This window comes from Gossypium arboreum, chromosome 5 (assembly GCF_025698485.1).
Source record: "Gossypium arboreum isolate Shixiya-1 chromosome 5, ASM2569848v2, whole genome shotgun sequence".
NCBI lineage: Eukaryota > Viridiplantae > Streptophyta > Magnoliopsida > Malvales > Malvaceae > Gossypium > Gossypium arboreum.
Genome location: NC_069074.1, coordinates 40,286,824 through 40,304,155, shown reverse-complemented (window position 1 = coordinate 40,304,155; position 17,332 = coordinate 40,286,824).

Below are 17,332 nucleotides of genomic sequence, written 5' to 3'. Positions count from 1 at the left end.
GATCGGGGGTAGGAGCTAGCCTCGTTGCTTAAGAAAATTAAGGCTCTGAGCATTAGGGAAAAGTTTTATTTGTAACTCAGTTTTATGTAAAAAAAATTATTTTCTATTAAAGTCTTCTAAATGGAATCGAATAAAAATTGATGCCTCCTTTGCATTCATGCATTTGCATTACATTACATCATATACACTAAAGGCCATAAAAAGATTCTAATTTATTAAAAATTATTTCAGTAATCTGGAAACCAAAAAAAACCAACCAAGTATGCACCCCTACGGCACGAGGAAAAAAACCAAGTCAATGGACAAAAGACTTGAGAAATTGGAGCAAATGCAAAAGGACATGCAGGAACAAATGTAGTCACAGATGCAAGAGCAGCTAGCCAAGATTCAGCAAGAGATGAAAGATCAAATGATGGAATCTTAAAGAGAGATGATGAGTCAGTTGTCCCAATTGCTAATGGGAAGAACAGATAAGGGAAAGGGTCCTATGGATAATGTTGGGAAAAATAATGAAGACCCTCAATACCCTCTTGGCTCCACCCCAACACATGTACCGACACAACCTAAAATTAATCTACAGAGACCATCTGTTACGATCAGGCCTCAGCAGATTCAGGCTGGAGCTTCGATACCAATGAATTTCAAAGCCGGCTTAGGCTCTAACCCTGTTAATAACTCGAATTATCCGTTTGTTCTTGATTTGGATACAGAAGCAATTAGAGGAACAGTGTAAATAGCTAGAGGAAAAATTTTGGGCGATGGAAAGTACCGATAGTCATCACGGAATTGACGCTAAGGACTTGAGTTTGGTCCCAGACTTGGTCCTACTCCCCAAGTTCAAAATGCCGGAATTTGAGAAGTACAATGGAACGAGCTGTCCTGAAGCTCATATTACCATGTTTTGCAGAAGCCTGACTGGATATCTTAACAACAATCAACTATTAATTCATTGCTTCCAAGACAGTTTAGTGTGGCAGCATCTAAGTGGTACAATCAGTTGAGTCGTACCAAGATTAGTTCGTGGAAAGATTTGGCCCAGCGTTTATGAAGCAGTACAACCATGTGACGGATATGACTCTTGACAGGATTACTCTACAGAATATGGAGAAGAAACCAAATGAAAGTTTCAGACAATATGCACAAAGATGGAGAGAAGTTGCCATACAGGTTCAACCGCTGCTTTTAGAAAAAGAAACCACGATGCTCTTTATCAACACTTTGAAGGCCCTATTCATTACACACATGCTTGGAAGCACCACAAAAAGCTTCTCAAACGTGGTAATGACTGGAGAAATGATCAAGAATGCAATAAGGAGTGGAAGGATAGAGGCAGGGGAAAATACCAAAAGGTCGGCCCCGTAAAAAAAGAAAACGTGGTGAACAAAACAGACATAGGGTACTCAAAATCGTTTACCGTTAATCAGCCAAGAGCAATGACTACTGGAAGTCAAGGGCCTGCCACAAAGCAAAATACTGAGAAGCTTCAATTTACGCCTATCCCAATGTCATATAAGGAGTTGTACCAAAGTTTATTCGATGCACATGTGGTGGCTCCTTTTTACCTAAAGCCATTACAACCCCTATACCCCAAGTGGTAAGACGCAAACGCTCAATGTGACTACCATGTAGGAATTCCAAGGCATTCAATAGAAAACTGCACTGCCTTTAAGGAAGTAGTTGAAAGACTTATTAAAGTAGGTGTTGTGAAGTTTGATAATGCACATAGTGTAGAAAATCCGTTACCTAATCACACCGATGGCGGGGTAAACGTGATAAGTGGAAATATGGGGAGAAAGGTCAAGGCAGACATTACAGAAGTGAAAACTCCTTTGAAATGGGTCTGGAAGGAGATGGCAAAAAAAGGATTAGTTATTTCGGATCCAGAAAGGAGCGGCGAAGGGATAGAGAGCTACTGCGAACTCCATCATAAAGAGGGGCACGAAATTCAAAAATGTGAAGAGTTCAGAGCTCTGATTCAGAGCCTGATGGACAATAAGGAGATAGAGTTTTATAAAGAGGTCAAAGAGAAGGGGTGTATATGCACGTCAGAGTCAACGTCGAAGGGCTCAAAGGTCAATTATCCTGTGGTCGTCATCTCACACCCGAAAAATGAAGTGGGAATTCAAGTGGCACCGAAGGTTATAATTTAGAAACCAATAGTTTTCTCTTTCGAGGACAACAAAAGGGTCCCATGGAGTTATGATTGTAATGTGACAATCCCGGGGAAGGAGAGTCCAGCTAAGGAGGATCAAGATATAGGTTCTCACATGCGTAGTGGAAGAGCTATGATTTGGTGAATGCCCGAACAAAACCTGTAAAAGGGAAAACTCCGATAGCAGAACAAAAGAAAGGAAAAGCTGTTGAGTTTGAGTTACCTGTTAATGAACCAGTGAAAGAGGAGGAAGCTAAGGAATTCTTAAAATTTTTGAAACATAGTGAATATAACATGGTGGAATAGTTGCATAAACAACCAGCTCGCATATCTATACTCGCTTTGCTCCTAAGTTCATATGTCCATCGAAATGCATTGATGAAGATGCCAAATGAGACGTACATGACTAATGATATCTCTGTCAATAAGTTGGACCGGCTGGTTAATAACATAAGTGCTGATAATTTTATCTTCTTCAACAATGATGAAATACCACCGGGAGGTATGGGGTCCACTAAAGCTCTGCACATCACTACCAGATGCAAATGATACACACTGTCGGGAGTCTTGATAGAAAATGGATCAGCATTGAATGTATTACCCTTGTCTATATTAAATAGATTACCTATGGATAGCTCGCACATGAAGGGGTGTCAGAATATAGTACGAGCATTCGATGGCACAGAAAGAAGAGTCATAGGGAGAATAGAAATACCTTTGTTGATTGGCCTAACTACATATGAGCTGGACTTTTTGGTTATGGATATCAAACCCTCATACAACTACCTCTTAGGAAAACCTTGGATACATTCAGTAGGGGCAGTGCCTTCATCGTTGCATCAGAAGTTAAAGTTAGTATCAGAGGGTCGGTTGATAACGATAAATGCTGAAGAGGATATCATTGTAGCTGTAAGTAGTGATGCACCATATTTGGAGACAGATGACGAAGTAATCGAATGTTCATTTCGGTCTTTGGAATTTGTTAATGCAACATTCGTTACTGAGGGGAGCAAGATTCTGACGCCGAAACTATCCAAAACTATAAGGATGAGTCTACAATTGATGGTTGGAAAAGGAGCTTTACCAGGAAAGGGACTTGGGAGGAGTCTTCAGGGAAGAGTTGAGGTGCCTATGCTGAAAGAAAAATGTGACCATTTTGGTTTGAGGTTAAGGCCAGATGTAAGACAAAGGAAGAAAGAATTAGAAAGAAGGCAAGAGAGAAGAAGGGCACGTGTGAGTGGTGATCAAGTCAAGTGGGAACCCATGATAATCCCTCACATATCGAAGACTTTTGTATCGGGAGGGATTATTCATCCCGAACGGAGGACATCAGTGAAGAAAGACATCAAAGAAATGTTGAAGGATATGCATGTCAATGCCATATTGGAAGAAGCGAATGAAGAGGGGACCTTGTTAGATATTCGTCCTTATGAACCCGGGAGTATTCTAGACAACTAGATTGTAGAAGACATTTCTGTAGCATTTAGAGCTTACTCAGAGTAATCGAAATAATCTTGTTGTTTTAAGCCTAGAGGCAATGAGAATTTCTTTGTGAAATAGCCTCACGTTCAAACATCGTTATTTCAATGAAGTACATTTTCGCTATCATTTTGAGCAAATATTTTTTCATTCTTTCCACTAGTAATTGTTTTATTCTTTCCGTCAGAATAATTATCTTAGTCCTTTTAGACTTTCTTTAATCATTCCTTCATAATCATACCATACAAACAATAATTCTTAAATTCATTCATTTTTTGCATATTTTTGTACCTATAATAGGTCCCAGGATATCAATGCCATGAGTGACGCTGCTACTGACTCAGAATCACTTTTTGAACAAGACATGTGTTTAGAGGGATCTCAGGACTTTGAAGATGACAGAGATTATGACCTATCTCGAGACTTGTTAAGGATGGTAGAACAAGAGGAAAAGTAAATTCTGCCACATGAAGAGGCAGTGGAGGGGTAACTTTGTAAGAAGGAAAAGCTGTAAGAATCAGAACATGCATAACCGAAGAAACAAAGCGAGACCTTGTTGGTTTGCTTCAAGAGTTTAAAGATGTTTTCGCATGGTCCTACCAAGATATGCCCAGGTTGAGCACTGATATTGTAGTACATTGCCTCCCCATAAAGGAGGATTACAAGTCGATTCAGCAGAAACTCCAAAGGATGAGGCCATACATTGTGCTAAAAATAAAAGAAGAAGTCAAGAAACAATTTGTTGCTGGATTCCTACGGGTGGTCAAATACTCGGAATGGGTAGCCAACATTGTACCTGTTCCTAAAAAAGATAGGAAAGTATGAATGTGTGTTGATTATAGAGACTTGAATAAGGCTAGCCCAAAAGACAACTTCCCCTTGCCTCACATTGATACTCTAGTGGACAACACGGTGGGCTACTCATTGTTCTCCTTCATGGATAGCTTCTCGGGATACAATCAGATAAAGATGCATCCTGAGGACATAGGAAAGACTACCTTTCATAACCTTGAGGATGCATCCTGAGGACATGGGAAAGACTACCTTTCATAACCTTGAGGGGCACGTTCTGTTATAAGGTGACGCCGTTTGGGCTAAAGAATGCCGGAGCTACATATCAAAGAGCCATAGTGACCTTATTTCATGACATGATGCATAAAGAGATTGAAATTTATGTCGACGATATGATTGCCAAATCCCGAACTCAAGAGGAGCACATCAAAGTGTTGAGAAAGCTGTTCTGGAGATTGAGAAAATTTCAGCTAAAGCTTAATCCAGCGAAATGCACTTTTGGAGCTAGATCAAGAAAGCTACTAGGCTTTGTAGTCAGTGAAAGGGGAATTGAGATTGACTCAGACAAAGTTCAGGCTATATAAGAATTGTCTCTACCACGTACTCAAAAAGAAGTTCGAGGCTTCTTAGGAAGACTAAATTATATTGCTCAGTTCATTTCGCAATTAACTGAGAAATGCAATCCCATATTTTGTCTTCTTAAAACGCACAACCTAGGAAAATGGGATGATGAATGCCAGAGAGCTGTTGATAAGGTTAAAAAGTACTTGTCAAGTCCCCCAGTGCTGTCACCTTTAAGTTTAGATAGGCTGCTAGTACTATATTTAGCAGTGTTTGATAACTCTATGGGATGTGTGCTTGGTCAGCACGATGAATTAAGAAGAAAAAAATGCGATATATTACCTCAGTAAGAAATTCACGGAATGTGAGTTGAGATATCCACCAATCGAAAAATTATGTTGCGCCCTGATCTGGATAGCTCAGAGGTTAAGGCAATACATGTTGTACCACACGACCTGGTTAATCTCGAAGTTGGACCCCCTAAAATATATGATGGAGTCAAATGCCTTGAACGGAAGGATGGCTAGGTGGAAAATTCTACTTTTGGAATTTGACATAGTCTACGTGAGTCAAAAGGCCATGAAAGGGAGTGCGATAGCAGAATTCCTAGCCAGTAGAGCTCTAGAAGATTATGAACCCTTGAATTTTGATTTCCCCAAAGAAGAATTAATGTATGTGGTGACTACCGAAGAGGACGTTACAAAAGGTCACCCATGGAAATTAAACTTTGATGGAGCCTCAAATGTTGTGGGTAATGGAATCGGGGCAGTTCTGGTGTCCCCAAATGGAGATCATTATCCGTTCACATGTAAATTGGATTTTGATTGCACAAATAATATGGCCGAATATGAAGCATGCATCATGGGACTCCGCGTAGCTATAGAACGCAAGATCAAGGTGTTGAAAGTATATGGAGATTCCACGCTAGTGATCTACTAGCTTTGAGGTGAATGAAAGATAAGAGACTCCAAGTTGATTAATTATCGAGGCATAGTGCTGGGGTTAATTGAGGAGTTTGACGATATTACTTTCAATTATCTCCCGCAAGATGAGATCCAGATGGCGGATGCTTTGGCTACTTTGGCTTCCATGATCAATGTGAGCAAAGAAAAAGATGTGAAACCCATGCAGATGAGTATTTGTGAAGCCTCATGTTATTGTTACAACATGGAGGAAGAGGAGAGAGATGACCACCTTTAGTATCAGGATATATTGCGATATGTGAGAAATCGTGAATATCCAGATCAAGCAACAGAGAATGACAAAAGGACATTGAGAAGGCTAGCCTATGATTATGTCTTAGATGGTGAGATCCTGTACAAAAGAAGAAAAGATCAAGTACTTTTGAGATGTGTGGATGCTGTGGAGGCCAAGAAAATCTTGGAAGAGGTCCACTAAAGCGTTTGTGGAACATGCTAACGACTTCACAATGGCTAGACAAATTATGAGATTTGGATATTATTGGTCTACCATGGAAAGGGACTGCATTAATTATGCCAAGAAGTGTCACAAATGTCAAATCTATGGTGATAAAATTCATGTGCCTCATTCGCCTTTGCATGTTATAACTTCTCTATGGCCATTCTCCATGTGGGGCATGGATGTCATAGGGCCAATCTAACCGAAGGCTTCAAATGGGCATCAGCTCATCTTTGTGGTCATTGACTATTTCACCAAGTGGGTAGAGGCGGCCTCATATGCCAATGTTACAAAATCCGCTGTGAGCAAATTCCTGAAAAAGGAGATCATATGTCGAAATAGGATGCCTAAAAGGATCATATCTGAAAATGCATTGAATTTGAACAATAGGACAAGATATGACGTTGATGATACAACTTTATTCTCAAGAAAAGGGAAATGATATTTTGTATTCATAAAAATATCAAAAATGCACATTTGGTTATAACACTCAAGGAGTGAAGTAGCAGATTGAGTAGAGGAAAGTTCAACTATGAGTTGTAATGTTTTGTCTCAAAAAATAGTGGAAGGGACATTGGAATTACAGCGATGCAAGCTTGCTGAGCAAAATATGGTTGTTTCTTTGGATACTCTGTCAAAATGCTGATTGAGCGAGATGACTGTGTAACACAGCAGGGACAACATGAACAACAAGTGATGATACCTTAAAATTTTTAAAATGGAATTATTCTCATTTCTGCATATATCATTCATACCACATTTAGTTAGGAGCATTAGATACATTTCAATCATAGCACTCTAATTATTTGGCATAAACATGCGCATATAAAGTGGAGTCTATAGGACATGTTCCCCAGAGGACAGTGTAACGTCATTGGTGAAGTCAGATTTTATCTCCCTGAAGTTGCAGGAAAGTAGATCAAAGACGATAAATCTTATCTCCATGTACCGGCAATGAAGTAGATTTAAGTCACCAGTCTTATCTATCTGAGGTAGCAAGAGAGCAGGTTGAAGAATTGAGTCTTATCTTTCTGAGGTAGCAAGAAAGAAAACTAAAGATTGAAGATCTTATCTCCCTGAAGTTACAGTGGAGCAGATCGAAGTCACAAACCTTATCTCTCTGAAGTTGTAGTGGAGCGGATTGAAATAGCAAGTCTTATCTCCCTGAAGTTGTAGTGGAGCAGACTGAAGATAGAAGATCTTATCTCCCTAAAGTTGTAGTGGAGCAGATCGAAGCCCCAATCCTTATCTCTCTGAAGTTGCAGTAGTGCAGGATAAAATTACCCAAGTCTTATCTCCCTGAAGTTGCAGTGGAGCAGACTAAAGTTAGCAGATCTTATCTCTCTGAAGGTGCAGTGGAGCAGATCAAAGTCACAATCCTTATCTCTCTAAAATTGCAGTAAAGCAAGATAAAAAAATACACGAACTGTATCTCCTTGAAGTTGCAGTGGAGCAGTTACAGTAGAGTAGATTAAAAGCTAAAAGGCTAGTCTCTCTAGAGTTACAATGGAGTAGATTGGAGCAACAATTCTTATACCCCTGAAGTTGCAAAGGATTGGAACAAAGCTACCTCGAAGAAGAAGAGCACCAAAGAAGTTATGATTCGGTGAGACCGGGCAAAATTGGTTCTTTTTTATGAGACCAAAGATAAGGTTAGACTGATTCGGGATTGTCGGCTTCTGATAGACAGAAGTCATATACAGATCTGAAAAGGAAAGATATTAAGTACTATGTGGGTGACTCCATATTTCTTAATGTTTCTCCATGGAAAATAAGTTCTTAGATTCGGTCGTAAGGGCAAGTTAAGCCCTAGGTTCATTGGGCCGTATCAGATTCTGAAGCCTATGAGACCGTTCACTTATCAGTTGGAGCTACCTCTAGAGTTGGACCATATCCACGATGTGTTTCATGTCTCAATGTTGAGGCGGTATCAGTATGATCCATCTCACGTTGTCCCTATCAAGGAGATCGAGGTTAGACCTGATTTGACTTTTGAGGGGGAGCCGGTTTAAATTATGGATTGAGATATTAAGGTTCTGAGGAGGAAGTCCATACCATTAGTGAAGGTTTTGTGGCAAAATCATGGCACTGAGGAAGCTACGTGGGAACCTGAGGACTCGATGAGTCAGCAGTATCCTCATCTGTTTGGACCAAGTAAATTTCGAGGTCGGAATTTCTTTTAGGGGGTAGAGTTGTAATGCCCTGATAATTTTTTTTTTTTACTTTTGTAAATTCTGACACAACTGTGTATCTGCTTCAGTGGTTAAGTGTTCTAGGTGTGTGTGGGAGGTCTTAGGTTCAAATCCTACTTTTGGCAAAACTTTATTATTTTAAATCCTAGCCTTACCCTTGTTAAGTGGGCTTATATACAACTGTCTGTTAATCTATATCAAAATGAGTCTGCTGGTTCAAGTGGTAAGGAAGTTGGTATGTTGAAGGTCTTGTGTTTGAATTACTGCGTGAGCGCGAATATTTTTTTTGCTCGGTTGTGTGTTAGAGTTTTAGTCGAGCTAAAATTCTTAGGGAGTATGAGTTGGTGGGTTAGTGGGAGAAAAATAAAGGATATGTGGGATATCTTTTATTTTATTTCTTTTTGTTCAAAATTTTCTCTCTCTTCCAAAGAAAATTTGACGTCAATTCTTCTTCATTTTCTCTATATTTCGTTCTTTTCTCCTTTTTATTATATCCTCCTATCTTGTTGAACTACTATCAAATCCTTGTGTTTTGGGAATTACTTATTCCTTCATTCATTTGGTCTATTTGTGTCATCTGTTTTGAAGGCATCGGGAGTGGTTACGCACCAAAATCGTACCAGGTGTGTTCCCAAAATAAAGAAAATTGAGCTTTGGTGAAAGCTGAAAAACCATACTGTTGACGCCACACAGACGTGTGCCTGGTCGTGTAGATGGCATTGTGTGAGACACGATCGTGTGTTTGAAGAGGGCATGACCGTGCGCAAGACACAACCATGTGGTGGTGTGAGTGTGGCTGTGTGGGTCACACTGGCTAGGCCAAGTTGGGCGTGTGGGCCTACACGGGCGTGTAGGTTTTGGGTCAGTCCATGTGGGCCACACGGGCATGTGGGCCCATAATTTTAAAATTTTCCCTAGAGTTGCTCGATTCATTTTGATCGATTGTGGGTCTACTGTAGGGTTAGTAAGGGTTAACGAAACCTTAGATTATGTAATCTGATATTTTGATAGTTTGCTCTGAGTAGAACCTTGTTACGCATGTTTGATTATGTTGTTATATATATTTGATATCTGTATGAGAGCATGTTATACATGATATTTCTGTATCTGTAATCTGTAATTATGTTTGGGTGGGAATTGTATATATGGAGGAAGTATTCTGTGTGACGATTTTCACTTATATTCTGGCAGCTTGGTTGCATATTATCTAATATGTGTCATAATGACACAATATGGTGTGTAGGGATGGGTGGGTGTTTTTAACCCCACATGGTGTGATGGGATGGTCAGCGTTGATGTGTAGAGGATGGGAGTAGGATCTTGTATATCTGATTCTGTTATTTGTTTCTGAAATAGACCGAAGTCTAAATCTGTATCTGATTGTGTTGAGTTTATTGTATGTTTTACATGTCTATTTTTGTTGGGTTACACATTGAGTTTACAAAAAATTACCTCTGTTTGTCTGTTATGTTCAAGTAATCCACAAACTTAGGTGAATCAATGCGGCGGAGTCTCATGGTGACCACGAGTTGTGAACTATTTTTAATATTGGTTTATTTATTTTTAAGTATAATTTTTCTGAGAGTTTTGTAATTTTTGGACTCTTTCGACTGTTTGATTTTTATTCTGGTTTTGGATGTGCTTAAACCTTTATTGCAACATTTGACTAAAATCACGGTTTTAAGAAAACAAAGGTTTTTCTAAAAATATGATCTGGATTTTTAAAGTATAAATAGTTTCTAAACCTTCCGTTGTAAACAATGTTTTTGCAATTGGATTAATTAAATAACGTTTTTTTAGTAATAGTCATCAAACATGGATGATTTATCGAACCACTCTACAAAGCTTTGTCGAAATTACAGTTTCCTTAAAACCCTTCTTTGTGACATCTCAATATTCGGCCATAACGTCTAGGCCGATTTTGGGGTGTTATAAGATTTTAGTATGTCTTAAAATTATTTTTGTTAAAAAATTAGCTAGAATGATCCTACTGGTTCAGTGGTAAGAACTTACCTTTCCCTTAGGTCCCAAGTTTGAAACCTATTGTGAGCTTTCAATCAAAATAATTTTTTTACTTATTTTTACCGCGCAAAAGTGTCAAATTTTCAAATTAGCCCAACCAAAAAGCATTTTTTTAAATTTAGTCCTGAATTCAAAATAGTCCCAATTCTACATAAATTCTGAAAACCTATTTCAATTAGGGAAAGAAAGTATTATAAATAGGCAATTTTAATCAAACCCTAGAATTCTTACATAGAAAAATTTCAAGAAAAACACCCTCAAACTCTTTTCTTTCCAAATCAACTATCAAACAAAAGGAGTTAAAGTTTTCAAAATCATCCCTCTCCCTCAAAGTGGATCATCAAAATCATCAACCTTCAAAATCAATTATTATTGTGCAAACTTATATGATGTACTTATGCAAACCTATTTGAGTAACTTTACGTATGAACCCTTGCAGGTGAGACCATATAAGTGAACACTCTAGGAAAACAAATGTGTGTGAGCCTATGCGTGAACCCTTGAGTGCGAGCCTATGTGCAAGCCCCTCATGTGAACTCCTATAGGTGAACCCTACTTCTGTGAAACTTGTATGTGTAAACCCCTAGGTGCGAACCCCATAGTAATTCTTATCCGGCCCTTAATGAGTATATGCAAACCCTATAAGAAATATCATGCCAAACCTATAGGAATTATTATGCAAACCTTATAGTAACTATTATGCGAACCCTATAGGAACTGTTATTGTGTAAACCTATGTGATTTAGTTATGAGAACCTATGTAAGTAAGTTTATGTGCGAACCCTTGCATGCAAGACCATATAGGCGAACACTTTAGGAGAACCCATGTGTGCGAGCCTATGTGCGAACCCTTAAGTGCGAGCCCGTTATGTGAACCCCTATAGGCGAACCCTATTTGAACGAAAACTGAATGTGTGAACCCCATAGGAATTGTTATGAGAACCCCATAGTAATTTTTGTGTGAGCCTTTAGTGAATATATGTGAACCTTATAGGAAATATCATGTGAACCGTATAAGAACTGTTATGCGAATCCCATAGTAAATGTTATGCGAACCCTATAGAAAATATCATGTGAAGCCTATAGGAACTATTATTGCGCAATCTTATATGATTTAGTTATGCGAACCTATGTGAGTAACCATATGTGTGCACCCATGTATGCGAGACCATATAGGCAAACCCTCTAGGAGAACCCATAACTTTAGCTTATTTACTGTAGCACCCCAAACTCGGCCCAGAAGTTATGGCCGAATCCGGCATGCCACATCAAAAACGTTAAAAAAAATTCATTCTAAGTCCAGAAAATCGTACTTAATGTTCAAAAGATTAATTCATTAAGGGTTAAAGTGAATGGAAGCTGTGCACCAGGTAGGAAACCGGAAAAGAGGTGGTGAGTCCATCTGATTGCTAAGTACCAAGCTCCTTCGGATCCAATCCTAGACATGCATCGCCATTGCCACACCTTAACGTCATGGATATTTCTAGGAAACCGATTTGATTAAGTCATTTTTAGGAAAAGTGATTAATTTTGGAAAATACTTTCATTGCGGAAGCTTTGCTTGTTGTCGTGTTATTTTGAAATCAACTGTTGTTTTTGAAAACGCGCCCTAAAGCTATCCAATTTCAACAGTTAAAATAAGTAATACCTATCTTAGTAATACATATTAAAACCATCAAAAATAAATAAGCGGCCTTATTACATTTAAAATCCTAAAACCTCAAACGTAATTAAAAGGATGTCCAGTTCACGAAGAAAATCAAACTTTCGAGCGGGTGGCCACTCAAATTCCCTCACGACTCCAAGCCCACTATGGTTGGGGATTTCTGCGTGGATGAAAATAAAAGGGGTGAGTTTGGGAAACTCGGTGTGTAAGGAAAACCCATTCAAAGCCCAAGTCACTCAAGCCTATTGGGCTAAGCCCATTCAGTAATGATGGTCTTGGGCGAGCCCTTTTCAGATTACAATAAACTGGGCCTTAGCCCTTATTTAGATAACAAGATGGCCCATAGGCCCATTTCAAAATACATGCAACATCAATAACATATGCAAGCCCATTTGGGTAACGGTGATCTTGGGCCAAAGCCCTTTTCAGATTACAATAAACGGGTCTTAGCCCTTATTCAGATAACAATATGGCCCATAGGCCCATTTCAAAATACATGCAACATCAAGTAAACATATGCAAGCCCATTTGGGAGACTACTCAACCCACCAACCACTACACTCCACCGTACCAGCCATACACTCCATGTAGGAATAGCTCAACCCACCCACCCAACACTCCACGATTCTTGGCCTTTGCTGCTCAGTTAACATAAATTGAGGCAAAGCCTCCGATCGTGGACAAGCCACTTTCAATACTTCCTCCGTCAATATCCCGGTCCATGCATCGATAATAACAACATGGCATGCGTTGAATAACAACGATCAAACATGCATTTAGGTCAATTTAACCCTAGGGGTATTTGGTAATTTATCTCCTAGGGTAAAAGCGTAAATTTTCCACTTTTAAAGGTATTTCAGTAATTTATCTATTTTAGGGTTTTCATGCATATTCCTACCTTTCACGTACTAACAGAATCACTATCGAGGGTTCTTACTGAAATTGGGCTGTTGGCCCATCATTCCAATTTTGGCCCATTAAGCCCAAAAATATCGAGGGCACGTAAATCATGCACTTTGCGGTCCAAACATTGCAGCTTACCTAAAACATTAATCGATTTACCTCACGAGCATTAGACGCTTCGCAAATCTACAAAACACCGGTTTTCGGCATTTCGACTTTTCGACTTTTGCCGATCTAGACTAAGAAAGAGGTGTTAGTTACACACATTTGCGACGATATCTTTGAGATCCACACACGAACGCCTACAATTGGATTACTAACACATTAATCTAACTATTCAAATACGAACTACGTATTAACCCCTTACAATATTCGGCCAACCACACCTACAGATCATAGTAAGCTTATAAGAAATCAATAAGCAACCCATTAACAAATTTTTGTCAATGTTTACCACATAATCATAATTTCACTGCAAGCTGTCTTCCTGAGCAACAGTCACTAAATCATTTATAACTGGAGCTACGAAACTCCAAATCAAGTTCTGTTAATTTTACCTGAAAATAGACTCATATATCTTATATCCATAAAATTTTCAGAATTTTTGGTTTAGCCAATCAATACCAGTTTTTTTCTTAAAGTTTCCCATGTTTCACTGTTTGACTAATCTGACCACTCTTCATTACGAATCAAATTTCTCATTGTACAGAATTCAAAATATGTTCTTGTTTATTTCATTAGAAACTAGACTCAATAAGCTTTAATTACATAATTTATTCAGCTTCTAATTCATCTCCCACAATTTATGGTGATTTTCCAAAGTCACGTTACTGCTGCTGTCCCAAGCAGATTTATTACCAAATCACTCTTTCACACCTAACTTGCATGCATGTTATTTAAACATGTATATCACCAATCAATCATCACGTATCTATGATTTTACTTAAGTATAATCTCCATTTCATCATTTTAAAGCACAACATTTTAGCCGATTTTTCCCTTTAGCATCTAAGGCACATGCATGTTCATTTGTTTGGCTCAACTTCACCTATCTTCCATTTTTCATCAAAAGAACATGAAACAACAACCATTTCCTTCATTTTAATTCATGACTAAATGCTCACAACACAACTAAAAATCAAAATATACTTCAAGAGTTAAGGTAGAATCAAGAAGAACTCATGAACCTCAAAATAGAAGCAAGGTACCAAGAACTTACCTTCAATTTTCCTCCTCCTAATGACCGAATACTCAAGAGCTTTCTCCTCTCCTTTCTCTTCTCTAACTTTCAGCTATGATGAACAAAGATGGACAAAACTTTGTTCTTTTCACCCCTTTTCTTTTAATAAAACTTCATATTTCATCCATTTAATTCTTTAATACAAAAGACATGATATTCTTATCATGAAACATTTACCTAACCCATTATCATGAAACATTTACCTAACCCATTATCATGGAATATTTACCTAACCTATTATCATGAAACATTTACCTAACCCATTATCATGGAACATTTACCTAACCTATTATCAATTTGTATCAATTTGTACCATAAATTATGGATATCAAGTGTACATTTTGTCTACAACAACATGATGGTTGGCCACTTCATGTAAAATGGGAGGTTTGTCATGCAAATCCTCCTATTTTGCACTCCTATTTATTTGGCCACTTCAATTTAGCCTATAGCATTTTCAAACATTTTCACATAGGTTCTATTTCATAATTTCACCCCCTTTTTCTTATGGAACAAAATTAACTAAAATTGTCGGGTTCTATCTTAAGCTTGGCTTTCTAGAGGCCCACTAACATAATTAAACTTATGCCAACATTCACAGAATTCCTGAAAATTGGGGCGTTACAACTCTACCCCCCTTAAAGAAATTTCGGCCTCGAAATTTACTTGATCCAAATAGTTGAGGGTATTGTTGACGCATAGTCTCTTCTGATTCCCAAGTAGCTTCTTCCCTTCCATGATTACGCCAAAGTACTTTCACTAACGGGACAGATTTCCTTCTGAGAACCTTTATATCTCGAGCCAATATTTGCACAGGCTCCTCCTCAAAGGTCAAATCAGTCTGAACTTCAATTTCTGCAATTGACAGGACATGAGCAGGGTCGTGAGGATAACGCCTTAACATGGAGACGTGAAAACATCGTGAATCTGTCTAACTCGAGGCAATTCAACCGATAAGCCTTGGGCTTACTCGCTTCAAAACCCAATAAGGCCCAATGAACCGCGGACTCAACTTGCCCTTCTTACGAACCTTAATATCTTCTTCCAAGGAGAAACCTTTAAGAAGACCATATCACCTCTTGAGTACTCAATCTCCTTACGCTTCAAATCGCATACGACTTTTGCCTATCGATGCTTCTTTTAACCGGTCCCTAATTATTCGACCTTATCCTCGATATCGCCTACCAACTCGGTCCAAGAACTTGTTGCTCTCTAGTTCGGTCCAACAACTAGGTGTACGACACCTTCGTCCATCTGATGCTTCATACGGTGCCATTCGAATACTCGCAGTAGCTCGTTATTGTACGCAAATTCTGCCAATGGCAAGTAATCCTCCCAACTACCTCGAAAGTCAATCACGCATCCCCCCAACATGTCCTCCAGAATCTGAATAACCCTTTCCGATTGACCATCAGTCTGGGGATGGAAAGCTGTACTAAAATTCAATCGCGTCCCCAACGCCTCATGCAACCTTTGCCAAAACCGAGATGTGAATCTGGGATCCCGGTCAGAGACAATCGAAACTAGGACTCCATGAAGTCGTACAATCTCCACCACATACAGCTTGGCTAAATTTTGAAGCGAAAAGTCAGTACGAATAGGTATGAAATGGGCTGATTTGGTCAACCTATCCACAATCACCCACACCGAGTCTTTCTTTGATGGTGTCAAAGGCAACCCACTCACAAAGTCCATGGTTACCCTCTCCCACTTCCAAAGTGGTATCTTCACCTACTGTAATGATCCGAGAAGGTAATTGATGCTCAGCTTTCACTTGTTGGCATGTCAGACATTTTCCTACAAACTCCGTTACTTCTCGCTTAAGTCCAGGCCACCAGTACAATTCTCGCAAGTCGTGATACAACTTATTCCCTCTAGGATGCATGGCACATAGTCCCCCATGAGCTTCTTTCAATATTATGCGCTTTAAATCGAGTCCTCGAACACAAATTCTTCCTCGAAAACACAGAACTCCATCACCATTTAAACTGAACTCAGAAGTTTCCCCTTCGTTAACTTGTTGAAAACGAGCAACCAAAGACTCATCTTCCAACTGCTTTTCCTTAATCTGGTCCACCCAGTTGGCCTTACTTGCAATTCAGCCAACAAGCGCCATCATCATCTGAGACTCAAACGAGCAAACATTGCTCTCGGATCGAATCTGATTCTACGACTTAAAGCATCCGCTACCACATGAGCCTCGCCTGGGTGATACTCGATCGAACAGTCATAATCCTTAAGCAACTCAATCCATCTCCTTTGCCTAAGGTTCAGCTCATACGAGTCAACAAATACTTAAGACTCTTGTGGTCGTGTATATAATACACCTTTCTCCGTTACAAGTAATGTCTCCAAATCTTAAGTGCAAATATCACTGCTGCCAACTCTAAATCATGAGTCGGATAGTTCCCCTCATGAGGCTTAAGCTATCGTGATGCATATGCAACCACCTTATCCTCTTGCATTAACACGCAGCCCAAACCCCCGTGTGATGCGTCATTGTACACACTAAAATCCTTCCTAGACTCCGGCTGAATTAACACAGGTGCTTCAGTCAGAACTTTCTTCAACTTCTTAAAAGCTTCCTGCTGCTTCTTAGTCCATACAAACGGTACTCCTTTCCTTATGAGTTTTGTCAGAGGTGCTGCCATCACAGAAAAACCTTCCACAAACCTTCTGTAGTATCCTGCCAACCCTAGGAAACTTTGAATTTCCGACACCGTCCTAGGTGGCTTCCACTCCAAAATTGCTTTAATCTTTCAAGGGTCCACCTTAATCCCTTCGGAAGAGACCACATGTCCTAAGAAGGTTACCTCCCTCAACCAAAATTCACACTTGCTGAACTTCGCAAAGAGTTCCTTCTCCCTTAACACTCGCAGCACTATACGGAGATGCTCATCATGTTT